Consider the following 26,298-nt stretch of genomic DNA (forward strand, 5'->3'; position numbering starts at 1 on the left):
TGGTGTTTCTGTCCGTTCAAGCTTGAAAAAGAACTCAATGTGGTACTGGTGCGCTGTCTTGAGCGGCTTTCTGTGTGCCTATTTTGGGTGAGTGAACACAGAGAGCCGTTTCACAGACTTTGCACCAGTGGGCTATAGGCTATTTGAGTTCTCTTTTGCGTCTTGTCGCACTTGAATGGTTTAAAATAATAATAATAATAATTCATCACATTTATATAGCGCTTTTCTGGACACTCAAAGCGCTTCACATAGAAGGGGGAATCCCCTCAACCACCACCAATGTGCAGCATCCACCTGGATGACTTGAATGAATGATAGCATAATCACATAATGTAACGCTAGGATACCAGGAAAAAACTGATTTGTGTTTTTTAATATTTTTATTAGACTTATCGCATTAAAATAAAAAAAATAAAAAATATCGCAAAATTAACGTGTTAATTTGACAACCCTAATAGGAATGTTATAATCATTATAATAACACATATCACTGCCTTCATCATCATGATTGGTGGTTTTACTCTTATTTGCATTAAGTTGAGCATTTCTCAAAATGTTAATGCTCTCATTCCTTGTTCCACTTGTGAATCCCACAATCCCCTGTCACTCGTCTCCAATGAATGAATTAAAAAAAGCTAAAAAGCTGCTTTCTTCTACAACTTATACTGCATAATTCATAGGCCTGATTTTGTTATGAATTTGTAATATTGCTTGAATGCTGTCTTTTTATGTCTTTCAAGAGACAGTTCATGTTTATCCTGCAGAGCTGTTGGCCACATGGTAGGACAGAGGAAATATTTTCTGCAATATCATAAAATGCAAAAAGCATGAAGTGCATAAAATTTTGTGATCGTAAATCTCCCTTAAGGAATTGTTCACGTAAAAAATTTAATTCTCTCATTTACTCACCCTCATGCCATTCCAAAGTCGTATGATTGTCCAAAGATGTTTGAAGCATTTTCAGCTGTTTTTGTCCATACAATGAAAGTCAAAGAGTCCAAAACTTTCAAGCTCCAAAGATGTTGCATAAAAGTTATCCATACAACTTCGATCACTTTTTATGATGTACAGACCAAAATTTAAAGGGGTTATTCACTCTCAAATCAAATCAAATAATTGGTCAACTCATGTATAGAGAACCCAAACCAAATATCACAAGACCATGACATACAGTAAGTTCCAGTGATGTTTGATGTTTAGTAATGTGACATGTAAGAACAATTTGGTTTCTTAATATTAAACCATAAGAATAAATCAAATAGTCATACAAGTTTGGAACAGCATGAGGGTGAGAGAATGATGACAGAATTTTAAGAAACTATTTTTTCATGTCTTTTCTCACTAAGGAGAACCGCATCAGTATAATAATATGTTATCAGGGCTGCCTGGCACATCATAAATGTTCACAAAATGCATTCCATCACACAATGGCAACTTCATATTAACTTCGTCCATTGGTCTAAGCCTCTCTGGTTGAATTTCGTAAGATTAATTTATGCAGCCTTTTTTTTACTGAAAACCCCTTCGGCTCATCTGTGGTTACCTGCCTCAAATAACACTTTTAATAAGATTTTGTGGGCATTTTGCTCAAGTCCACTGGGAATCTCCCTCTTCCTAAAGCTCCCAATATCCCACCTGAGGTCCCAAACCCGTTTCCTGAACATGGAAGAATATTAGAAGCAAAATAAATCCATATTAAGAATAACACACAAAAGATGACACGCTCACACTTACCCTTCTGTCACACACATCCAAAATGTAAGGAAAACGAATTAAACCCCCAATCAATCAGCAAGCCGCTTATCTCTCTCATATAAACTGAAACTTCAGAAATTAGCTCATTTATTTTGGACAATTAGGCTTATTGGAGTGTGACAGGGAAAATTTGCAGTGCGGTGAGGCATGCAGCTGCTAACAATAGAAAGAGAAAACGACTGACAGAGTGAGATGGTCTTTTTTTTTACGCCATGGTATTTTACTTATCTGTGTAACCGCTGCAGTGACGCGATCTCGCTGAAGCGTTTCCACTCCTGTGAGTGAGAGAAAGACAGAAATCATCCTGGGAAAAGAATGAGATGGTAATGATAGACTTGAGCAAAGAAATGCATTACATGAGGCATTTGCGCATTGGAATTCATTTTCTAATCGAGTCAACTGTTGAGTGATCTCCATATAGCCAACTCTTGGAATTCTTTGTCACTTTACAATGATTAAAATTTGTATAATTTTGCAAATTGGAGAAAAGTCATGAAAAAAGAATAAAAAAAAATGTATCATGGTTTGTAAAAATGTATGATCAATTAGCTTTGCCATCAAAGGAATAGCAGAAATTTGATTGTAATCTGTGTGTAGTATAACACAGCAAAGTTTGAATCTAATGTTTCGGTGCGCTTTCTCAAAAAAATGTTTCATAGCATTTACGTGTTAAAGCTGCTGTAGGTAACTTTTGTAAAAAAATATTTGTTACATATTTGTTAAAACTGTCATTATGTCCTGACAGTAGAATATGAGACAGATAATCTGTGAAAAAAATCAAGCTCTTCTGGCTCCTCCCAGTGGTCCTATTGCCATTTGCAGAAATACACGCTCCCGGTCAGAAACAACCAATCAGAGCCAGAAGGATTGTCTTAGCAGTGTCAATAACGCTCGTGTACGCGCTGATCACACCCCTCTCTTGCACAGCGCGAGCCGTCGTTCAAACTCAAGATTGCCGGCGTGCTGCAGCTGTGCTTATGACGGAGAAACAACCTAAACTGCCAATTCTCGAGTGACACCTGCTCATAAAACAAAGAGGTAAAAGGAAAAAGACTGATGACGATAAACAAGCGAAAAAGAAAGAATTACACAGAGCCCATTGACTCGGTGTCAAAACTCTAGCCGCATAACATGTAGATAAAATGTCACGCACTCTGCTAAGCAACAATTGAAACCTGCTAATTCACTGGCTTGTCATGTTGCTGAAATAATGTACTAGCACACCTTATCTAGCATTATATATCGCTAGAATAATTACTTACATACTGTAACGTTAGTTACCGTTATATTAACGTTATCTTACTAGCTATTTATAACTTATAGAAAGGGTGCAACGTTATAAAGTTACATTACATGTATTGCAAAATATGTAATGATTTGAGGACCAAGATTGTAGTCAAAGTATGGGCAGGCCATAGTCAATGTAAAGCATATTGTTGACGTTTAGTCCCTATTAGTGAATGTGCCATATAACTTTTTATCCGCTGTTATCGGTGGCCCTGTTTACTAGCCTGCGCGTTCACGACAGGCTCCGCTGTGGAGGACAAGCTGTGGAGGGAGGGCTGTAGCGCAGCAGAGAGCAAGGGGGTGGGACCTGTAAGTTGTGCTTGTTCAAATTTTCAGGCTAAGTCAACGTTTTCTCAAAACTCCCTACTGCAGCTTTAAAGGGGTCATATAATGCCATTTTTGTACAAGCTAATATGATTCTTTAGGGTCTAAATTAAAAGTTTGTAATATACTTTAATTAAAAATTCTCATTAGTATTGTAAGAAAACATGCTGTAATGTACCCTGAGTGTAAACCGACGCATTTATCGTGAAGCGTGCAGCTGGCGATTTGCAAAGATTAATATAAATATTAATATAAAGATTAATAAAACGTTACACTCACTTTAGTTCTTCTGAAGGTTCAGCAGGAACACGAATAGGTTCCGATCCTTTATTCAGGTGCAGCTTCTCAGCAAAACCAGCTTTACACTGATCCTCGTTTATAAAGCAGTCCACTGAGAAATGATTCGGCAAACATGAGAGCATTGACGTTGCTCGTGGGGAATATTCCCTTCGAAAACAAACTCAGCCACTGCGTCTTCAGCGGTTCGGATTTAGGAACATTAAAATGACTGCTGTGTTCGTTATTGCACCCAAGAACAGAACACCACAATCGCTTAGACGCCATTCTGCTCATAGACAGTGCTCCAGCATATCAACAATGACCGCGCCGGTCCGCGCAGACTATGATTGACAGGACGAGCGAGGGCGGGTCTGTGTTGAATCACTGCTGTCAATCAACAATCGCGGGAGGGGCGTCCGTTTTATTGACGTCACAAAAACGAACGGCTCAATTTGAGGCAGGGGAAAACATATAAGGAGATTAAAACAAAAACACTGGATGGATTTTTATCATTATATGATGGTTGTGTACAGACACTGCCAACACACATTTCAGTACAATCAACTTGTAAAAGTGCATGTACCATTATATGACCCCTTTAAGCCTTGGCCACACTATTTGAGAATGTGAAATTTCTATGGACACTGCAACGGTCATAATATGACTTTACACACTGCAGCGTCTTTTTAAAAAATGTTATTCAATATAATACATCCAAAATATATGCAATGTACTTCACTTTACACAACGCTGCAAGATTTAAAGTTTGCATTCTTTTAATTCAGCGAAGGGGTCACGCTGTGACATAGCAGTCTTCTATTGGTCACGTGTTTTCACGTGATACGAATTTGCATGGCAGAGTTTACCAAACTTGAACCTTGGAAAGCAGCAAAATTCATATGAGCTTGCATTTCCATTTCATGTGTATAAATGGAAGTCAATAAAATGAAAAGTGTCCACCCCAGTCGTTTGTGGCTGTTCGAATGTATTGGATTACGAGAGTCTACACTATGAAAACAACTCGATTTAATGTGTTTTTGACTACCTCTGGAAGTGGATGACAAGCTCAATATGATTTAGACGTATTTACACCTGTCCAACAAGCATTGTCCACTTGTGATTGGATCGACAAAAACTAATCTTATTACCAGATGTAAACAGGGCCAAAAATGCACACCTCATTTCTCTTCAGAAGACATCAATTCGTCCACTGAAGTCATATGAACTACTGATGACTGCTTTGTGGAGCTTCAACATTTTGGTGCCAATTCACTCGTCGTATTACATAGTCACAGAGATGGATTATTTTTCAAAAAATCTTTGTGTTCATCTGAACTCCCTGCAGACAGCCCCATTTACATTTTCTAAATGTAAGGCATTTAAAAGATGAGCTGAAAATAAAGCGATAAAGAGAGATGTTTGGTATAGGGCTAAATTGCCCAAAATAACATCACTATGTGTTTTCATCAGTAATACAATTTCACCTATAAACAAACTCTTATGTGTGGCGTCACTACTTGCAATACTTGTATTTGGAGGGGTAGTGTGGGAGGTAGATTGGGAGATTTGACCTTGTCACCATGGTAAACATTTGAGTAAGCTTCACACAGGCCTTTCAGTATATCACCTCAATACTTCAGAGATGAATGTTATTTATTCAGAAAGAGTGCCTCCTTGTGCTTTAACATTTACCTAAGCACTAAAATTAAAATTTAAAAACAACCTCTCGACTTTTAATTTCCCCGTAGCTCTCTACATAATTCATCCTGTGCTTGTGATTCTGATCTGTCTCTTGAAAAGAATGAAAAGAATGATTTGCTCTTCAAATCACATGCGGCAGCAAAGCTCACACTCTTTCGCACTCTCTCTTTTCTTTCATTTCCTTTCTCTCCTCTTGGTCTGTTCAGAGTAAAATCGCAAAACAGAGGAAGCCATTTATCTGATGATTAATATTTAAGGCAGGGTGTTAATAAATAATACTATTCCACATAAAAGAGAGGTTTGTTATGGGCTCTTGTCTCATTACTGATGCAGGTGTCGTGCTTCTTCCGCCATCAGTATCTTTTCAATATTAACACTCTCACAGATGGAGCACTGATTGCCTGACAAAATATGTGTTTCTAAATTATTATCACTATTGCCTAATCATTATTAATGCCTCTTATGTTCATTAATTCTGTTTACAGTAAAAAAGAGGATTCAAAGATGCCCGTGTTCAGTTAGATTTACTTTTTTTATATATAATTCATTTTTTTACCCTCTGAATTTGTAGTGTTTTAACCAACCCGGGAAAAGCATGCCTGTGGTGACATTTCTTTTACAGCCAACTAACGGTAAAAAATGAACGGTACCGTTCTCCACCCACGGTTCGGCACGGACTTGCACCGCACATCTCAAATCTGACGACTCATCTGTAATATGGTTTGTTGAAAATAATGTATTAGTTCTGCTAATGTATCAATCGATGGATATGCATTCTGGCTTCCTAATACGTTACAACAGCGATGATCAAAAAATGTGGATAAAACAGTCACTCTTTGTTCAATACGAGTGCCGTATGTTCTAATATACACTCACCGGCCACTTTATTAGGTACACCTGTCCAACTGCTCGTTAACACTTAATTTCTAAGCAGCCAATCACATGGTGGCAACTCAGTGCATTTAGTCATGTAGACATGGTCAAGACAATCTCCTGCAGTTCAAACCGAGCATCAGTATGGGGAAGAAAGTTGATTTGAGTGACTTTGAACGTGGCATGATTGTTGGTGCCAGAAGGGCTGGTCTGAGTATTTCAGAAACTGCTAATCTACTGGGATTTTCACGCACAACCATCTCTAGGGTTTACAGAGAATGGTCCGAAAAAGAAAAAACATCCAGTGAGCGGCAGTTCTGTGGGCGGAAATGCCTTGTTGATGCCAGAGGTCAGAGGAGAATGGCCAGACTGGTTCGAGCTGATAGAAGGGCAACAGTGACTGAAAAAACCACTCGTTACAACCGAGGTATGCAGCAAAGCATTTGTGAAGCCACAACACGCACAACCTTGAGGCGGATGGGCTACAACAGCAGAAGACTCCACCGGGTACCACTCATCTCCACTACAAATAGGAAAAAGAGGCTACAATTTGCAAGAGCTCACCAAAATTGAACAGTTGAAGACTGGAAAAATGTTGCCTGGTCTGATGAGTCTCGATTTCTGTTGAGACATTCAGATGTTAGAGTCAGAATTTGGCGTAAACAGAATGAGAACATGGAACCATCATGCCTTGTTACCACTGTGCAGGCTGGTGGTGGTGGTGTAATGGTGTGGGGGATGTTTTCCTGGCACACTTTAGGCCCCTTAGTGCCAATTGGGCATCGTTTAAATGCCACGGCCTACCTGAGCATTGTTTCTGACCATGTCCATCCCTTTATGGCCACTTCCACCATGTCACAAAGCTCTAATCATTTCAAATTGGTTTCTTGAACATGACAATGAGTTCACTGTACTAAAATGGCCTCCACAGTCACCAGATCTCAACCCAATAGAGCATCTTTGGGATGTGGTGGAACGGGAGATTCGCATCATGGATGTGCAGCCGACAAATCTGCGGCAACTGTGTGATGCCATCATGTCAATATGGACCAAACTCCCTGAGGAATGCTTCCAGCACCTTGTTGAATCTATGCCACGAAGAATTGAGGCAGTTCTGAAGGCAAAAGGGGGTCCAACCCGTTACTAGCATGGGGTACCTAATAAAGTGGCCGGTGAGTGTACACTGACCTGCGTCTCATGTTTTTAACAGCAAAAACACATTCTGTGTGAACCGGTGCTTTTCCATTCCACTACGCTACTTTTCCGTTGTTTTTCAATGTAAACGCGCTATACAGACGTGTTTAAAACCCTCTGGGGTCGGCGGTCTCGCCGGCGATACCAGCTCACTTTTTTCCTTATCAGTGCAAAAGAGACTCAAATTACTCTGTTGATTTTGATCTTACATATAAGTGTTGTACATCATTCGATCCTGTTAAGTTTGTATTTTTTTTGTGGAACCTCACAATAAAAACAAAGTGTTGTGTTTTTCGCCTAATAAAGAAAAATAAACATGATGCGCGTTCTGCGTTCTCTCTGTCAGTGAAGTCCATTCTGAAACGCGTCCGAAAAATGAACTGTAACTCTGCAAATACTCAGTCAAACAGGTATACAGGCACACAGGCATGAAGCCTGAATTATCTTCTTTTAAATGAAGTAGTTTATATAAAAAATTTTTTTTTCTCATTTTATGTAATCTGTACGAAAAGAGAGAGATGATAGTCGTTCTCGTCTCAGCTCATTAAAGTTAATTTGACCACGCCCACGGAGCGCGCGCTCTATTCATACACAAACGCTCTGAGGCGATCCACGCCCACATCAGCTGGATAACCCACCGAAAGAGACTCATATTTACGACGCTGTGAGGAATAACTATCTTAATAATAATCCTGGAAAAAATTACCTCAGAAGTGCAAGTAGTTTCATTTGGAGGAGCAACGGATCCAGCTGAGAAGGTACATTCTTTATTTTCAAGTGCTTTGTTCTAATCGCGATATGGAATAGTGTCTGTAAACAAAAAGACTGTTTGAAATGAATCGCGTTTTTGTGTGTGAATGAATGAACAGCTTTTACCTAACTATATTCCAATACTGAGATGAGTAAAAATCGACTGAAATATGTTGAAATAAAATATTTTTGTATAAGCAACGTATTAAACTGCAAATTAACATTTATATGTCCTAATCATAAAAACGATATGTTACATATGAAAGACAAGATGTCGTTTTTACTGTAAAATACTGCCACATCAAATAAGCTTGTTTGCTAAGATGTTATTATAGTGTTTGTTCGATTGTAGGCTATATTCAAACTAATTAATCCGCAACTGTGAAATATGTATGATAAAATGTATACTTTAGTATATACAAAGAAAGATTACATTTGAAATATAGTTAAAATTTTAATTGTTGTTGTAATTGTAACCTTTTTATTAAAATAGCAAAAATATATGTAGGCTACATATAAATAAATCTTAGGTAAATCTTAAAAGGGTCATATAATGCCATTTTTGTACAAGCTAATATGATTCTTTAGGGTCTAAATTAAAAGTTTGTAATATACTTTAATTAAAAATTCTCATTAGTATTGTAAGAAAACACTTATTTTACCTGGTCAAAAACAGCTCTGTTTTAAGCACGCCGTTTCAGTGCATATGATTTTAAATGATAATGAGCTTTGCTCACCCCGCCTCTCTGTTCTGCGCATACACCGTTTGTAACACAATAACACAATAACCACGCCTTGTTCATTATAAACGTGGGATTATGAATTATATTGAGAACGTTGTACATAGAAAACATGCTGTAATGTACCCTGAGTGTAAACCGACGCATTTATCGTGAAGCGTGCAGCTGGCGATTTGCAAAGATTATATAAATATTAATATAAAGATTAATAAAACGTTACACTCACTTTAGTTCTTCTGAATGTTCAGCAGGAAGACGAATAGGTTCCGATCCTTTATTCAGGTGCAGCTTCTCAGCAAAACCAGCTTTACACTGATCCTCGTTTATAAAGCAGTCCACTGAGAAATGATTCGGCAAACATGAGAGCATTGACGTTGCTCGTGGGGAATATTCCCTTCGAAAACAAACTCAGCCACTGCGTCTTCAGCGGTTCGGATTTAGGAACATTAAAATGACTGCTGTGTTCGTTATTGCACCCAAGAACAGAACACCACAATCGCTTAGACGCCATTCTGCTCATAGACAGCGCTCCAGCATATCAACAATGACCGCGCCGATCCGCGCGGACTATGATTGACAGGACGAGCGAGGGCGGGTCTGTGTTGAATCACTGCTGTCAATCAACAATCGCGGGAGGGGCGTCCGTTTTATTGACGTCACAAAAACGAACGGCTCAATTTGAGGCAGGGGAAAACATATAAGGAGATTAAAACAAAAACACTGGATGTATTTTTATCATTATATGATGGTTGTGTACAGGCACTGCCTACACACATTTCAGTACAATCAACTTGTAAAAGTGCATGTACCATTATATGACCCCTTTAAAAGCTCAATATAAGCCTCCTCTTTAAATTATTTGTATTGTGTTTTATTAGTGACACATTTGGAATATATTCCCAAACTTTCTGTAAAAACAGTATGAGAATTAACTGCACAATTACTAGAAATGTTTACATTTGATATTATACAATTTGCAAGCACAATTTGAAAAATAAATAAATAATTGGAACTGTGAACCAATTTTGTATTATATAGGCATATATATATATATATATATTGTCATTGCATTCTTGTGGCTCAGTGACACACCTGAATGAAAGGGTCATTAGTATGCAGCCCCATTATGCGCTCATTATGCGGGCCCATTGTCTTCTCAGGTGTGAATCACAGCAGGTCACACCCCTGCGCATATTGCCTTTCCAAACAAAAAGTGTCATTTTTAAATTTAAACCAATCTATTGTTTTATGTGAATGATAAGGCAGGATGATTTTCAGATCATTTTGAAGAAAAAACTCTAGGCGACAACATCCATTAGTCAAAAGTCTTGTGGACACATATTTAGTATGTGTTTTGTGGCCTTATTTCAGAAACTTTAAGTTTTAGTTTTTTCAATAACCACGCATAAACAATATTCTCTCAAAAATACAAACATGTACATACATGTTGATAACACATTATGGTAGCCCTGTTTGTGCGAAATAGAGTGTAATTACACCTTTGCCAGTAATTTGTTTATAAGCAACTGAAAAAAGCACAAATGTCAGAGTATGTCAAAACATCTCAAGGACCCCAAAAACACCTTGGACCCCAGAGGGTTAACTGTTCACATTGCACGGCATTTTAAAGTTAAAAGAAGTTAAACTTAAAAAAAACGCGTATCTAGACCGTGTGCTTTTTCTCTTCCACTGACATGCTTCTTCTGTGTGAACCGGCCCTTAAAGTGACAGCAACCTAATATTCCTGCTCTATGTTTTTAATCAATGATGTTAATCAAACAACAAAATACAAGGATATCACTCACTGCTCTTGACTGAATAGCTTTTATAACTTCATTAATGATTAACTTTATTCGATTTATGTACCTAAAAACTACTGTTAGATGCCTGAAAAACCTGAAAAATACTGTTTATTTTATTTGTATCTTTGCTCTATTGTATTTATCTGTGCTGTTGCTTGTAGTTGAATTATTTTTGTTTTTATTTTCTTTATTTTTATTTGACAGTAGTCCTTTTTTTTCCCCTGAACATAGCACATACTGAACCATACCTAATCCGTGACCCTGAAACCTAGATAAAAACCGAACCGTGAGTAATTTGAACTGTTACACCCCTACTGTCAATGACAAAATTGTATTATGTTGCTTCTTGCATGTTTCGTGAGTGATGCTACAAGTACATTTTATGTAATAGAGAAGTTATTATCAAATAGTAGGATTTTATATGTGTCTTATAAAGATCTAAGTGCACAATAAATTGAGTTATTGTCTTCCAAAAGAAAGAACAGATTCTGCACTGCCTGAAACTAGTCATCAGTCTTTCTTCACAAACCTACAGAGGTTTATAACTAATATGCATAATTCCAGTCTATGGTCTCAATTGGTTGCCAGGAAAGGAGGGGTTTAGAGACATTAGATGCAGGGACTGCAGATGAAATTTAGCTCTGTAGCTAATTCTGGGACAGTTCTTTACTGTCCATTGTCCCTGATAAATAAATAAATAAAATAAAAATAAATGTAAACCTATTGTAGGAGACCTCCGAAATAAAATAGGGAACATTTCAAATAGCATAATAGGGGCACTTTAATGGCAACAATGATTCATTGAGTCCCAACACTAATGGAAAGAATTAGCTAATTTTAATTAATAAAAACGAACAACCAGCTAAAATAATTGTTTGGGCACTTTTGAAATACATTAGACACTATAAGGGTACGTTTACACGACAACGATGCACTAAAAACAGAAGGGTCTTTCCTTTTGCGTTTTTTTGCGTACAGACGACAACGTTGTCAAAACTATCCCCGTTCACAGGGATCCGCGAAAACGACTAAAAACGTTGCATTCTGCTGCCAGGCCAGTAGTTGGCGATGTCACTTTGTAAAGAAACACTACACACCTATAAACTAGACACACAATGCACATAAGCATTACTTCACCATTTTTAAAAATTGCCATTTTTGCCGTTTACACAGAGACGATAATTGTATCGTATACAAAAACTTCAACATGACATCATGACTTTGCGTAAACATACACGCCACTTTCAAGTCAAGTGGCGTGTTATCTATACGCATTTTGAGCTATCCGCATGTATGTCCACGCCGAAATGAACCGTCATCTTTTGCGTGTATGTCTACGCCATTAAATGTCCGAGTGATTCCGCGTGTATGTGTACGCCGTTAAATGTACGAGCGAAACGAAGGAAAATGTATATCTACATCTGTGGAGCAATATTTTTTTTTCCTATGATGGTAGGGGAAGACTCATAAATGGTATTAACCCCAGTGACGGGTGGGTTTAGGGACGGGGTTGGGGTAGGTCATATATTTATATATACAGTAATGTACGTTAAGTCAACGGCGTTGATAAACACGCTGAAAAGCGATTATGCGTGTTGATAGCACGCCAAAAATGGAAATACGAATTGGCGTGTCATACATACGCCATTTCATGAGATCAGTCTGCAAACTTGCACTTTCTAATCCCGTTTTCAAAAGTTTGCGTTTTTAGGCACCCAAAAACACTGTTGTCGTGTAAATGAACGGCCAAAATTCATAAAAGGTTTTCCGTTTTTAGTTGAAAATGGTGTCGTTTAATCGGCCCCTAAAATCATATCTGCCAAGTTTTTTTACCAAAATATCATGACAAAATAGTACAAAAGTTATAAACAATGATAGCTGTCACATAATTTATTTACTGTAAAGCGTCTCATGATTCAAATTTACCCTAACACAATATGTAAAACGGTGTCAATATAACAGGTGTGTTTGCAGGTAAAATTATAACTTTGAACTTAACCACGACAAGAGCCCATCGCTTACAGGCCAGGACCGTATGAATTGCGCTGTAAAAGCATGAATTGAGCCCTTTCTAACACATGGATACTGACGGAGAGGGTGAGCGAGAATGAGAAAACAGGCTGTGAAGCAGATTGGGGCTGCCAGCCAAGAAGCTTGGCACAGCTCCTAATGATGCCAGGCATGAGTCGGCTCCCAGTGCCACCTAGACATGTACCCTGCCAGCTCCCAGTCAGGTATGGATGTCTCTATTAGTCACATGCTTCTCTATGTGTGAGAGAGCCAGAGAAAAGCCCTAAGAATAAATGCACAGCCTGGAACAACAAAACCGTGATATATTTCACATTCCCTTGTGTGATCAAACCTAGTGAGACATTGATTTTCTTCCATTTTTGACTGAGAATTGCATATTTCCATGTGATGAATGATGCAATAGCTTAGCAACAGGGTTTGTGCTTTAAAGAGACTTATTACATGAAGTCCACTTCCTCATCTTGGGAAGTGATCTGGGCTCGCAGCTTCTAATATAAGGTTATATCACTCTCACTCCCGCCTACTGTATGTTTCAACTAATACTGCTGGCTGACACACTGTGCTGTTGGATATTTGAGATGGTATTAGCAGGTCAGTGGGAATGCATTTGTCTATTTTAGGCTTATTTTCAGTGCAATTTTAATACGTTTAATCTCTCTGGACATTTTGAGATTGGACATTCGCTGAATAAAAAGTATTTGGACACTGAAGCCACTTAAATATGTATGGCATTTGATTAAATGGCAAAATGTCAAACCAAGTGATATTTATTTGAAAAGATTCATCCAAAAATGAATATTGAGCTAGTTACTCACCCTCATGTCACTTCAAACTCATATGCTGTTATTCTTTCTGTGGAACATAACGGTTAACATTTCTGAAGAATCTTCACACACATTGCTTCTCAGTCATGGTCAATTGAAACTGTCAATGAAACAGATCTGTGTGAAGATTCTTGCAAATATCTCATGTTTTGTTCCATGGAAAAAAGAAAATCACATGGGTTTTGGAATTATGCTTAATTCTGAGTGAATAATGACAGAATCTTCATGTTTGATGAACTATAACTTTATATAGATCATGCAATTTTCAAGCAAAACATTGTTTAAAATGATTCAACATTATCGTACAAAGTTACAGTACGATTCAAAGGTCTGGGATGAGTACGATGTTTTAATGTTTGTGAAATAAATTTGAATGAAATAAAAAGAAATGATCACTAAGGCAGCGTTCAAAATAAAAGCTTTATATATGAATACAAAGTCCAAAACAACAGCATTTATTTGAAATTGAAATATCTTTTATAATATTACAAATGTTAAATACTGTCACTTTTAATCAATTTAATGTATTACTGACCCCAAACATTTGAATGGTAGTGTAGGCTATATGAGGATAAAAAAAGATTTCCTGGGCATCTGATGGCATAAATGCATTAAAATGTATAATTAGTACAATTAGTTAGTTAAATCAAGTTACACAAATGGCTCATAAACGTGAAATTAGTTTTGATAAATGTTTAGCTCCATTTCTTTGCAGATCCCTCATTATTTGATATGTTATCTAATGTGATGACATTCATACACTTGTGTGTGGCTTTATTATGTTTAGGGGTCACTGTATCATATATTTTGTTGTGCATTAGATCAGCATGTGTTCTCATCAAAGTGTTTAAAATGAAAGGATAAGCCCAGTCCTGACCGTTGACAGCTCAATGTATTTTAGAACTTGTCTTAAGCTCTTTTTGGGACGTTGCCCATGGGACAGTATCTGTATGTGCATTTGTGCGTGTGTGAGCATGAATATGAAAGTGTATTTGTACATGACTCCTGGCTGTTACCATGAACTATTAAGGACACGGTCATGCGAAATGGTCAATGACAAATAAGAGTGTCCACAATAAGTCAAGGGAAAATCTGGTTTAAAAGTCTATGTCCCAAGTTCTTTTAAATGTACTCTTTGTATTAATGTTGGTTTATGGTTTTGAAACACTTTCATACCTAATGTATACAAAAAAAATCTACAAATGTCATGTGGTGTGACCATCAGGAAATAAAAGTAATAACTGATTTTCCTTATGCCTTATACTGTAGATGTGATATTAGCCTTTGTCTTCAAATAATACAATATTTTTAAATATATATTTTTTAATATAAAAAGTCTTTTTTATATAATTTGATTTATTAATTCACAGATATCATTACATTTGAGGAGTCATGCCACATGACATTTGTTGTCTGAGCTATAACATAAATATAAATATGACAAATGATGTGATTGTCAGAGAACAGACTGGAGAGATCGGTGAGTATCAACAATTCTTTATTGAATAATATATTATATTATGGCAGAGTGAAAGTAACAGGATGCAATGACGGTGAACGTAGACAGGCAGGTTAGGATCCAAACACACACACATAAACAGTCCCTGAGGAGAAATGCTAACTTTCCTTTGTCTCGTAGGTAATCCACGCGACCGAGACTGAAGAGGAGACGAGACCAGACAATGGCTGAATCCGAAATCGCCGCCTAAACCCTCATTCACTATTCCTTACGTTAGTCCACTAATACTGTTCACTTAGAGGAGTGCAATAACACATTGAATTAAACATGGAATTTTGGATTTGAAAGACTGAGGCCATGTTTACACGGAAACGGTCTGAAGAGAAAACGCAAAAGTGGCGTTTCGTTTTCACTTTTTATTCTGCGTTTAGACGAGCGTTATGGGGGGGAAATCTGCGTGCATATGGAGACGCAAAAGTGTTAGAAATGCGATGTAGTATGCACTCCAGGCGGCTAGGTGGCAATGTGAAGCACTGCCACACAACAACAACAAGTCCGTGCGCCTGCGTACAACCTTCCTTCTACTTCTCTCCCTAGTAGCGCGAAATAGGCTTTATGCACAGCTGCACTACTTCCTGAACTTCAGCCAGCTCCTTGTTTCCTGTCTGACATTATTGGACAAACTGATTAATCCAGGTGTGCCTGACCAGTAACAAATACCAGACACACCTGGGTTAATCAGTTTGTCCAATAATGTCAGACAGGAAACAAGGAGCTGGCTGAAGTTCAGGAAGTAGTGCAGCTGGGCATAAAGCCTATTGAAAAGACTCTTGGACGTTTATCAGAGCTGCTAGGGCAACTTGAAGGTCTGACGTATGGAAATAATCCGACATGTTGGTTGTTATTTTCCTGTACTGGCGCATGCCTGTGACGTAAATCCGTACGCGACGAGAGCCGCCATGAGCAGATTTGCGTTTTTACCCGTTTAGACGGAAACGCGACGGTGGAGCGTTTTTAAGATTTCCACTTTGGAGGGTGGTTTCACTTTTTTGCGTTTTTAAGCCCCAAAAACGCCGTTGCCGTGTAAACGAAAGGCACATCCGATAAAATATTATTACGTTTTCACCCGGAATCGTTTTCGTGTAAACAGGGCCAAATAGTTCTCCAATAATCTTTGTTGTATTTACAACTTCATAAAATCTCTTTTATACAGTGTATATTCAAGTCATTGTATGTATTATTTTGCATTTGAAAGTTTAAAAAAAAAAAAATTATTAGATCCGGACAAGCAAAATAGCATCATGCCAGTGACCCGAAAATGAACATTTGTGAGCAGTGCAAGTTTCCAGTTGTAACACAGCTGTGTTTGTGAAGTACACCGAAGTGCTGACAGATTCACTTCATTCTCTGAGCTGAAGAACAGGTTTATTCTCACCCTGGGTTTAACTTACAGCATTGCTTAGGTGTGAAACTTCATTTAAGAGATAATAAGATAAAATAGCAGTGAATATTACAACCGCTTTAACAGCAAAAACTAACCTTGTTGTCATTATTACTCATATTAAAGCGTTGCGCACCGAATGTAGCTATGGGTGATGCAGGTGCTAGTGTCTATGTGTGTGTGGTCTGAAGCACTTGAAACTGTACCTGTAACCACAGGCTCACCTCCTGACAGCACCTGTGGTCATGGGAGACAGGTAAAATGAAGTGGAGAGAGCTTCTTCTGCAGGAAACAGAGCAGGTGTTCCAATTAGCCGTTCTCCTTTAAGAACAGAATAAACAAACTCACAACACTCACAATTAATAAAAGTTGGTGGCCTGGAACTTTCCAATATAAAAATCCTTTGGGCGTGGATTCAGCGTTTTCTTTTCTGCATTCCAAATTAGAAAGATAAAGCAGACGAAGTTCTCAGGTGCAGCTCTGAGAGTCAGACGTGACCGTAATGATGTTGCCAAAATTAAAAATGAAATGAAAAACTCCATAAATACACACAATACGATTGATTGATTTTTTTTATTTTTGTATGATACTTGCCTAAAAATGTGCACTATGTACATCACTTTTTGAAAAAGTTTGTTAAAGAGTTTCTAATACTATTAAAATTAAACTGAAATTTTGGGTTACATTTTATTTTTTATAGTCCACTTTAGACTGGATTTGGGAGAGGGAGGCTGGGTGGGAACTCTGGAGACTTCTTGCTGGACAGGACCAATGGAACCACCATGGACACAGGAGACTTTGAGCTGGGCGGGATCAGCAGAGACACAGGAGACTTGGAGCCAGGGGGGACCGGCGGGGATGAGGAAATCAGGGAAATATCCTCTTCCAAATCCTCAAATTGATACACCGAAGCCAGCTGCAGCTCACTCTCAGCGGCGGAGTGTTGGCGGTGGCTCTGGGTCTGGAGTGGGGCTGGTGATGTCCTCTGCTGGGCAGCACCCACTCCACGAACGCGGCGAAATCCTCCCTGGGACCGTTCACTGGAAGGTGTGTTTTGGACCGCTTGCTGAGGCTGGTGTGGTTAAAAAAACAACAACAAAAAACTCAGGGCTTATATCCACGTGAAGTAATCAGGGAGAACAGAAACAGGTGTGATGAATTATTTAACAACTTAAGAGACTAACTAGGAAACTAAGGAAAACAGGAACACAGAAACAAAACAGATTATACATGTAACAATATTAAGCAGGCCGTCTACTAATACTCTAATGACTGCTGGTTGACATGTAGTTGCAAAGTTACTTATAGTTAGTTGAATGTCTAAAGTGGACCATCAAAATAAAGTGTTACCAAATTAATTTACTCATCTTCATGTCATTCCAAACCTGAATCACGTTCTTCTTCTTCTTCTTCCGTGGAACACTAAAGATATTTTGAAGAATGTTGGTAAACAGACACACAGAGATATTTTTTTCCAAATTTTCTTTTGTGTTCCACAGAAGAAAGTGAGTGATACTGGAGTAAATTATGCCAAAACTTTCATTTTTGAGTGTGGTTTCCTTTTAAAGCAGTTCTGAGTTAAAATTGATTGTACCTATATCTACTTTGTCTCAGATGTTTCTCTTAAAAGTTCTCAAATAAACAAAAACAGTTGATTGAGAGTATAGAGTCATACAATTAATATGAATAGCAAAGCTTAGATAATTTAAGAATGTAAAGCAAAATTATTGAGTTTCTATTAACTCAGCATTTTTTCTGATTTTAATTTTCCATATCATATTTTACTGGACATCATTTAGCATCATTATTAAAATAATAATTAAAAAAAGCAGATTACAATATCATTTTCCCCCTGTTTTATAGAATTTTTTTTTAAAGTCTTTCCAAGAACCTGCTTAAGTTCCCCAAGGCTGCAAACATTTTTTTGATCTATAAATATTCATGCTAATTTGCATTGTTTCCCAACAGGATAAGAATATTATATAAATAAAATCGGTCCTGTGAGTGTTTCCTGTGTATGAGGTTTGTCCTGATTAAATCTATAAGTCAATATGTAGAACTAAATCTCCATTGGTCTTGCTGTATTGCATTTCTCTGTAGAGCCTAACATTGCCCGTCGCGTCGAGCCCTTCTGTCGGCCTTCTAGATTCAGCCTCTGTCTATTCTCTGAAAAATAGATTTCTGCGTATGAATTTTGAAGCTGTGGCAGAGATGGCTGAGATAAATAATTTCCTGAGGCCTTTCTGTTTCAGCTGATTCAGCACACTGAAATGCTTTTTATATGACCATCAATTATTAATACACTATTAGCATATTAGCTTATGCGAAAATCCATCTAGGTTAGTAGGGTAAGATATATTTGCATGTGCGTGCATGATATAAGTGTATGTGTAGGATATAAATGTGTGCATATGTGTCTACACACATAGAGACGCATTTAATGAGATCAAGTTGGTAGCCTATATATGTTCCTGTTTATAAAATGTGTTGGTGTGTAGGAACCTATTAGAGCGTTTGTGTGTGTTTCCGGCTGTTGACTCCGTGCAGGTCGCTGTTATTAAACAGAACTGTGGATGTGCTCTGACAGGTGGATTATGAGACGATTATTTACGCCGCTCTTTTAATTAAAAGAAAAACTGCCTATTACTCTTCCCTCTCTCGCTCGTTAATATCTGCCACCAGATTTGGGTGTTGACGATGATCTGTAATTAAAAAGAGAAGAGGCAGCTTCATGGCAGAGTTTGGGGAACATCAGGAAATTGCTTTGTGAATGACACACACACGCAGTCTTGGTGTGAAGAGGTCTGAAGTATTAATGAGAAATATATTCTCTTTTTAATAAGAAAATTAAATCATTAAAGTAATATTGAAGATATGTCTGGGCTCTTTCAGAATGCAAGCATGTGTATTTGCATTTAAAGGGGCACACACAAAAATGGCGCGATTTTGCTCACACCCAAAAAGGGGCAAATTTGACAAGCTTTAATAAATTATTATTTTGAACTGAAATTTCACACACACATTCCGGGGACAACATAGATTTATATTGCATCACATTTAATCCATCACTGTTGTATAGATAGATCACTTTTATGCTATCTTATGTCCTTTTTAGCGTTTGAAAAATTCGGTCTCCGTTGACTTTCATTGGTTGAAAACTCGAAAAATTCTTCAAAATATTTTATTTTGTGTTCCGCAAGAAAAAGGAAAATCATAACGTTTTGGAAGTATTTCATCTTTTCCTTTAAAGGTGCACTATGCAGGATTTCCAAAAAGTATAGACTCTTATGATCTTATGATATCCTTATGATCCACTAGAAGTGCGTGGTGGTGTTTGTGTCTAAAGAGACATTGTCCTCTGTTTGTCTTTATTTTATTCTTCTTTTCCTGTGCTCGGGACGTTTTTGGGCAGCAATCTTTGTCCAGTGGGTGTGTCGTCTGTGTCTGAAACTCGGGAAGCTTTGTTAAAGGTGCTGTATGTAATATTTTTGACTGTGCTAAAGCATAACAATAGCATAATATGTTTGCAGATATTTAGGAAACATACTGAGTTCACATTATGTTTCTCTAAAAACAATGCTTCAGCCAGTTATTCTACTTTGAAATGTCTGTTCCGGGTCGGAATGCCTGTTTTTGTTTTGGTCTGTGTTTGTCCGCCTATTTTACCCAATAGTATTTTGAGTCTTCTGAGGATTAATTTGCATTTTTCTCAATTATTTTGCTTTATCTCCAGATTCAATCATAGGCTTGTTCTTATGTACTAGAGCACGTACGCACAGAACTTGCGACCATATAGTAGTTGGCTAACAATGTTTTCGGGAAACGCACCCCAGAGCAGGGTCGAGTAGCACCAGTTACACTAATACATTATTAAAATCATAAGTTGCATCTATTGATATTATTTCATAGACCTAAGCTTACATGAACAACTAACAATAACAACAGTCATCATCCTCATGCAGGAAAGAAGAGCATTACTCTTTACACAAGGACACAAGCACAGTGCAGTTGCATTACAGGAGCAAAACCTGTTCATCACTCCTAAGCTTTAGCAGCTGCACAAACGTTGCCTGTGCACTTTATTAAAGACTATTCAGATAACACCATCCAACTGTTGGAACGTTTCCTCTTTTCGACTATAAGAATGGCCTTTTATTTACATCCGTGTTGATTTTGTGTACCCAGCCTCTGAATACACACACACAAACACACACCTATGCGTTTGATTGACAGCCTCCTCCTCAGTTTAAAATGTGAGGACTACGCCAACTCACAGCACTGGGATTTAGCGAGCTTTAGCAGCTTTTGATTCCTGATAGGCCAACTGTCTGTCACCTCTAATGGAATGTGGACGTGTGCATGTGTGTGTGTGTGTGTCTTGGAGTGAATGACTTTGACCTCACGGTTGCACACCACGCACACTGGTCAAAGGGTATAGACGTCAATCACACTCCGGACACGGTCAGAGCAACACACACACACACACACACACACACACACACACACACACACACACACACACACACACACACACGATTCCAGTTATTTTCAGCTCAGTATGTATGTGTGTGTGTGTGTGTGTGTGTGTGTGTGTGTGTGTGTGTGTGTGTGTGTGTGTGTGTGCCTGCAAATATGACTCAGAGAATACAAAACAAAACCACCTGAAAGAGTCCAGGATCAGGACACCCTTGGGTGTGTTGCTTGTCTAAGCTTTCTAATCCCAGTATTAGGTTGGTAAATGCTGACGTTAATCCTGCTCTGTTTAACACATCTTCGTTATGAATGGCTCTTTGATTCAATGCTGTTACAGTGGTCATGTGAGTGTTTCCGAAAATCAAACAGCCCGCGTGTTACAGCAACACAATCAGAAACACGATCTGGCTAATCTTGGGCAATGACAAAGGCAGTTTTCTTTATTAAAACGGGAAGAGTTAGTTGCACTTTATTTTACAGTATGTGCTCTTACGTGTACTTACGTCCTTAGAAAGTACTGCATATAAGGCAACTACAAGGGTTAATGTTACGTGTAGTTTCAGGGTTAGTACCTAGTTCTTACCCAGTTATTGTAATCACTGTAATAACTACATACGTAGCATACATGCGAACAGTGTTGTAAAATAAAGTGCTGAGTTTGTAGGACATATGGTCTGATACCATACATGTGTCACTAAGTATTGCACATGGTCTGACACATTGCAAAATATGACTTAATGCCAGGTTGTTATTCATTTTTTTAAAGCAAAATTAGCTATTTATTAAATATTAAATAGCTCATGTAGCTCCTGATTTCCCATGTACTAAAATTTCCAAACAAACATATATTTAATCACAGGCCTAACAGTATTGCATTGTCATTTTTGGACATTATTTTTGAAGTCGTTATAAAAACGGAAATTAGGATATTTTTATCTAACCTATTGTGATGTATATCCCAAAAAAATGTAGGGCGGGACTTTATTTTGTCCATCGTAAATTGATTGGATCGTTGTGGTTTGTTCTTGCTGTGATGTCATGTGAGTGACAGCTTGCCCCGCCCTCACGCCAACAAACACATCATCAGAGAAGAGATGTCACTGCAAGATGGAGGGCGAGTTTTTTTTATTAAAGACACATGAATTAAAAAAATAAGGATGTGCACAGATAAATAAATAATAATAAATACTGAAATATGCCCCAAAAAAAGAAGTTGTTCCTTTTGATTTCATGGTGACTTTAATCCTGAATTTAATTTTGTAATTAGTTTTTTTTAAGGATTTTTAAGGATACATATATTATAAAGAATTAGTTTTTTTTTTTTTTTTTTTACATGCGAAAATCCCTCTAGGTTAGTATGTTGATAAAACTTGATAAAATTATATGTTGGAAATGATGCACGATAAATATTGTATTTACCTTGTTTTTTCACACATCATACAGTATATCTTATGTCTCATTTCTCATCTCAAACATGCTCTTCACAGACATTGTTGTGTACTTGATAACCAACTAGTAAAGTAACTACTTTTAAATTTACAACAAAATATCTGAGTTACTTTTTCAAATAAGTAACGCAAGTTACTTTGTTTTCCCATGTATTGACACCTCTCCTGTCCACATGTTGAGAGAAATCGATAATGAAGTGCAGAGGAGTTGTGTTTGAACATGATGTAACATTGTAGTTCTAAACTAAATGTGAGCAGGTAATTACTCATCTCACTTGCAAAAACAGATTCAGTCTTCCTCAAAATAAATAAAAACAGCAAAATGCAAACTCAGAATATTATGCAAACCTGCAATGTATTCAACCTTTATTAACCAATGTCTTTGCTGCTGACCTTCGATGATCCAATTCAACCATACCAATGGGCAAAAATTACTTTAAATAAACATCACATGTATGATTAATTTTTTTGATATACTTCTGCGATCCAGAATGACAGCACAACTGAAAAGTTTGTTTGAGCTGCGCCCTTCATTGTACAGGTGTGAATTTGCATTTCCTTCAGCCTGAGGCTTATTCATTTCACTTTTGGTGTAAAAAGGCCTTAATATTTGCCAAAAATAGATTTTTTGTTGTTGTTATTAAAAACAAACAAGCAAGCTCAGCCAAGGTGAGAAAATGTAATGCAAGGTAACGTAAGATTACTTTCCATAAATACTAACTTACTTACACAATTAAATAGTTTTTAGGGAGTAATGCAATATTGTAACGCAGTACTTTGAAAAGTAACTTTTCCAACTCTGCCGAAAAAACGTGATGTAAATGACACCACTGTGGGACTATTTTTTATTTATTTATTTATTTTATTTTAAATTATCATTAAAATGGTTTATGATTATTTAAACCGTTGTTTAGATGATCATAGTATAAAAATAAGTAATAATTCATACTTTTTTTTATTATGGATTTTCATGTTTCATATAAAAAGTCTGGGACGAGCGTAAAACAAAATCTAAGCCATTTAAACAGCTTTAAAAAATTCCAAGCCATTTTAATATGACCTTCATATGACAAAAAAATTAAATTAAAACTATTAGTTTTAATTAAAACCAACCCTGGTGATGAAAAAGTTGAAGAAACACCCGAAATAGATTGGCATTGGTAAAATGGTGCAAGCAGTTGTACAAAACACTTGTGAAATGACTGTAGTCTTTGTGGGGAATTAGTTCCTTCCAAAACATATAAATAAGTACTAATTGCAATTTTGTACAAAATACCTCTGAAAAAAAAAAAAAAAATGCTGTGTGATTTTAGCCATTTCTTGTAATTTGTGTAAGATATGTATCAGATGGTCAGTGAAAGGACTTTGGTGGCTGTAAGACAGAGTCAATACAGGGTCTCGGCAGAATAACTGGACTATATGCTAACTGGACCCTTATTGTTTCACAGAAGTGTTCCTATATGATGATACTGCATGTAAGCTCTTTGGCCTCACATGTATCAACAACATCTTCACTTTGCTCATTTTTAAGTGCTGAGTCCCACTGAAGGTGCTGATGTTTTTTATTCTCTGTAAACGGGCACGGCAGGGAGCCTGAGCCTCAGCACCAGGTGTTTCTGTGTTCGTCGTCTTAGCCATAAATCTCTCCAGGCTCTGCTCCACCGCAGATGTAGATGGGGAGAGATTACTCTGCCCAAAACAACAGTCAGATCCTGACTAAAGCTGGCCGTTTAACTGGTAAACTGAAAACCGGTGTGTGGGTGGGTGGGTCACAGCACTGAACTGCATCTTAGTCTTGCCAACGCAATCTCACAGGAAAAAATAACCAACATAACAAGGTGGTGATTTCGTTTGAATTTGTACAAAGTGAATTGTGCAGAAATGGACAAATCAAAATTTTTTTTTTTTAAAGTATGAAGGTGCACCTATGTTTCAGCACGGATGAACAATGTTTCAATGTTTTGATCACATACTGCAGTTAGTGGGGCCCAAAAAGAACATTGACCTATTGACTTTCATTGTATGGACAAAATGAAGAAAAGAAAAACATTTCTGAATATTTTATTTTTTGTCTCAAAAGACAAAAGACAAAAGACAGTTCTGTCATGACAACTCTCAGAGTGTTTGGCATGGTAATGGATATGACAATGTTGATATGTTTGATCTTGGCAGAATAGATCTGTTACGCTGCTGCTACTGCTGTTATTTCTGCTGCTGCTGCCAGTTATTGTTGCTGTTGGTTATTGTTGCTGCTGCTGCTGTTGGTTATTTCTCCTGCTGTAGATTATTGCTGCTGTTGCTGTTGGTTATTGCTGCTGCTGTATATTATTGTTGATGCTGCTGCTGTTGGTTATTGCTGCTGCTGTAGATTATTGTTGATGCTGCTGTTGGTTAATGTTGCTGCTGCTGTAGGTTATTGCTGCTGTTGCTGTTGGTTATTGCTGCTGCTATAGGTTAGTGCTGCTGCTGCTGCTACTGTAGATTATTGCTGCTGTTGCTGTTAGTTATTGCTGCTGCTGTAGATTATTGTTGATGCTGCTGCTGTTGGTTATTGTTGATGCTGCTGCTGTAGATTATTGTTGATGCTGCTGCTGTTGGTTATTGCTGCTGCTGTAGATTATTGTTGATGCTGCTGCTGTAGGTTATTGCTGCTGTTGCTGTTGGTTATTGCTGCTGCTGTAGGTTATTGCTACTGCTGCTGCTGCTGTTGGTTATTGCTGCTGTTGGTGTAGGTTATTGCTGATGTTGGTTATTGCTGCTGTTGCTGTAGGTTATTGCTGATGTTGCTTATTGTTGCTGCTGTTGGCTATTGCTGCTGCTGTAGATTATTGTTGCTGCTGCTGCTGTTGGTTATTGTTGCTGTTGGTTATTGCTGCTGCTGCTGTTGCTGTTGGTTATTGCTGCTGCTGTGGTAGATTATTGCTGCTGTTGCTGTTGGTTATTGCTGCTGCTGTAGATTATTGTGGCATGATAATGGATATGACAATGTTGATATGTTTGATCTTGGCAGAATAGATCTGCTACGCTGCTGCTACTGCTGTTATTTCTGCTGCTGCTGCCGGTTATTGTTGCTGTTGGTTATTGTTGCTGCTGCGTCTGTTGGTTATTGCTGCTGCTGCTGCTGCTGTAGATTATTGCTGCTGTTGCTGTTGGTTATTGCTGCTGCTGTAGATTATTGTTGATGCTGCTGCTGTTGGTTATTGCTGCTGCCGTAGATTATTGTTGATGCTGCTGCTGTTGGTTATTGCTGCTGCTGTAGATTATTGCTGCTGTTACTGTTGGTTATTGCTGCTGCTGCTGTAGATTATTGTTGATGCTGCTGCTGTTGGTTATTGCTGCTGCTGTAGATTATTGCTGCTTTTGCTGTTGGTTATTGCTGCTGCTGTAGATTATTGCTGCTGCTGCTGTAGATTATTGTTGATGCTGCTGCTGTTGGTTATTGCTGCTGCTGTAGATTATTGCTGCTGTTGCTGTTGGTTATTGCTGCTGCTGTAGATTATTGTTGATGCTGCTGCTGTTGGTTATTGCTGCTGCTGTAGATTATTGTTGATGCTGCTGCTGTTGGTTATTGCTGTTGTTGCTGTTGGTTATTGTTGCTGCTGCTGTAGGTTAGTGCTGCTGCTGCTGCTGTAGATTATTGCTGCTGTTGCTGTTGGTTATTGCTGCTGCTGTAGGTTAGTGCTGCTGCTGCTGCTGCTGTAGATTATTGATGATGCTGCTGCTGTTGGTTATTGTTGATGCTGCTGCTGTAGATTATTGTTGATGCTGCTGCTGTTGGCTATTGCTGCTGCTGTAGATTATTGTTGATGCTGCTGCTGTTGGTTATTGCTGCTGTTGCTGTTGGTTATTGCTGCTGCTGCTGTTGCTGTTGGTTATTGCTGCTGTGGTAGATTATTGCTGCTGCTGTAGGTTATTGC

Source organism: Rhinichthys klamathensis, unplaced genomic scaffold (assembly GCF_029890125.1).
Source record: "Rhinichthys klamathensis goyatoka isolate OS25496 unplaced genomic scaffold, OSU_Roscu_1.1 h1tg000023l_1, whole genome shotgun sequence".
In the NCBI taxonomy this organism is placed as follows: domain Eukaryota; kingdom Metazoa; phylum Chordata; class Actinopteri; order Cypriniformes; family Leuciscidae; genus Rhinichthys; species Rhinichthys klamathensis.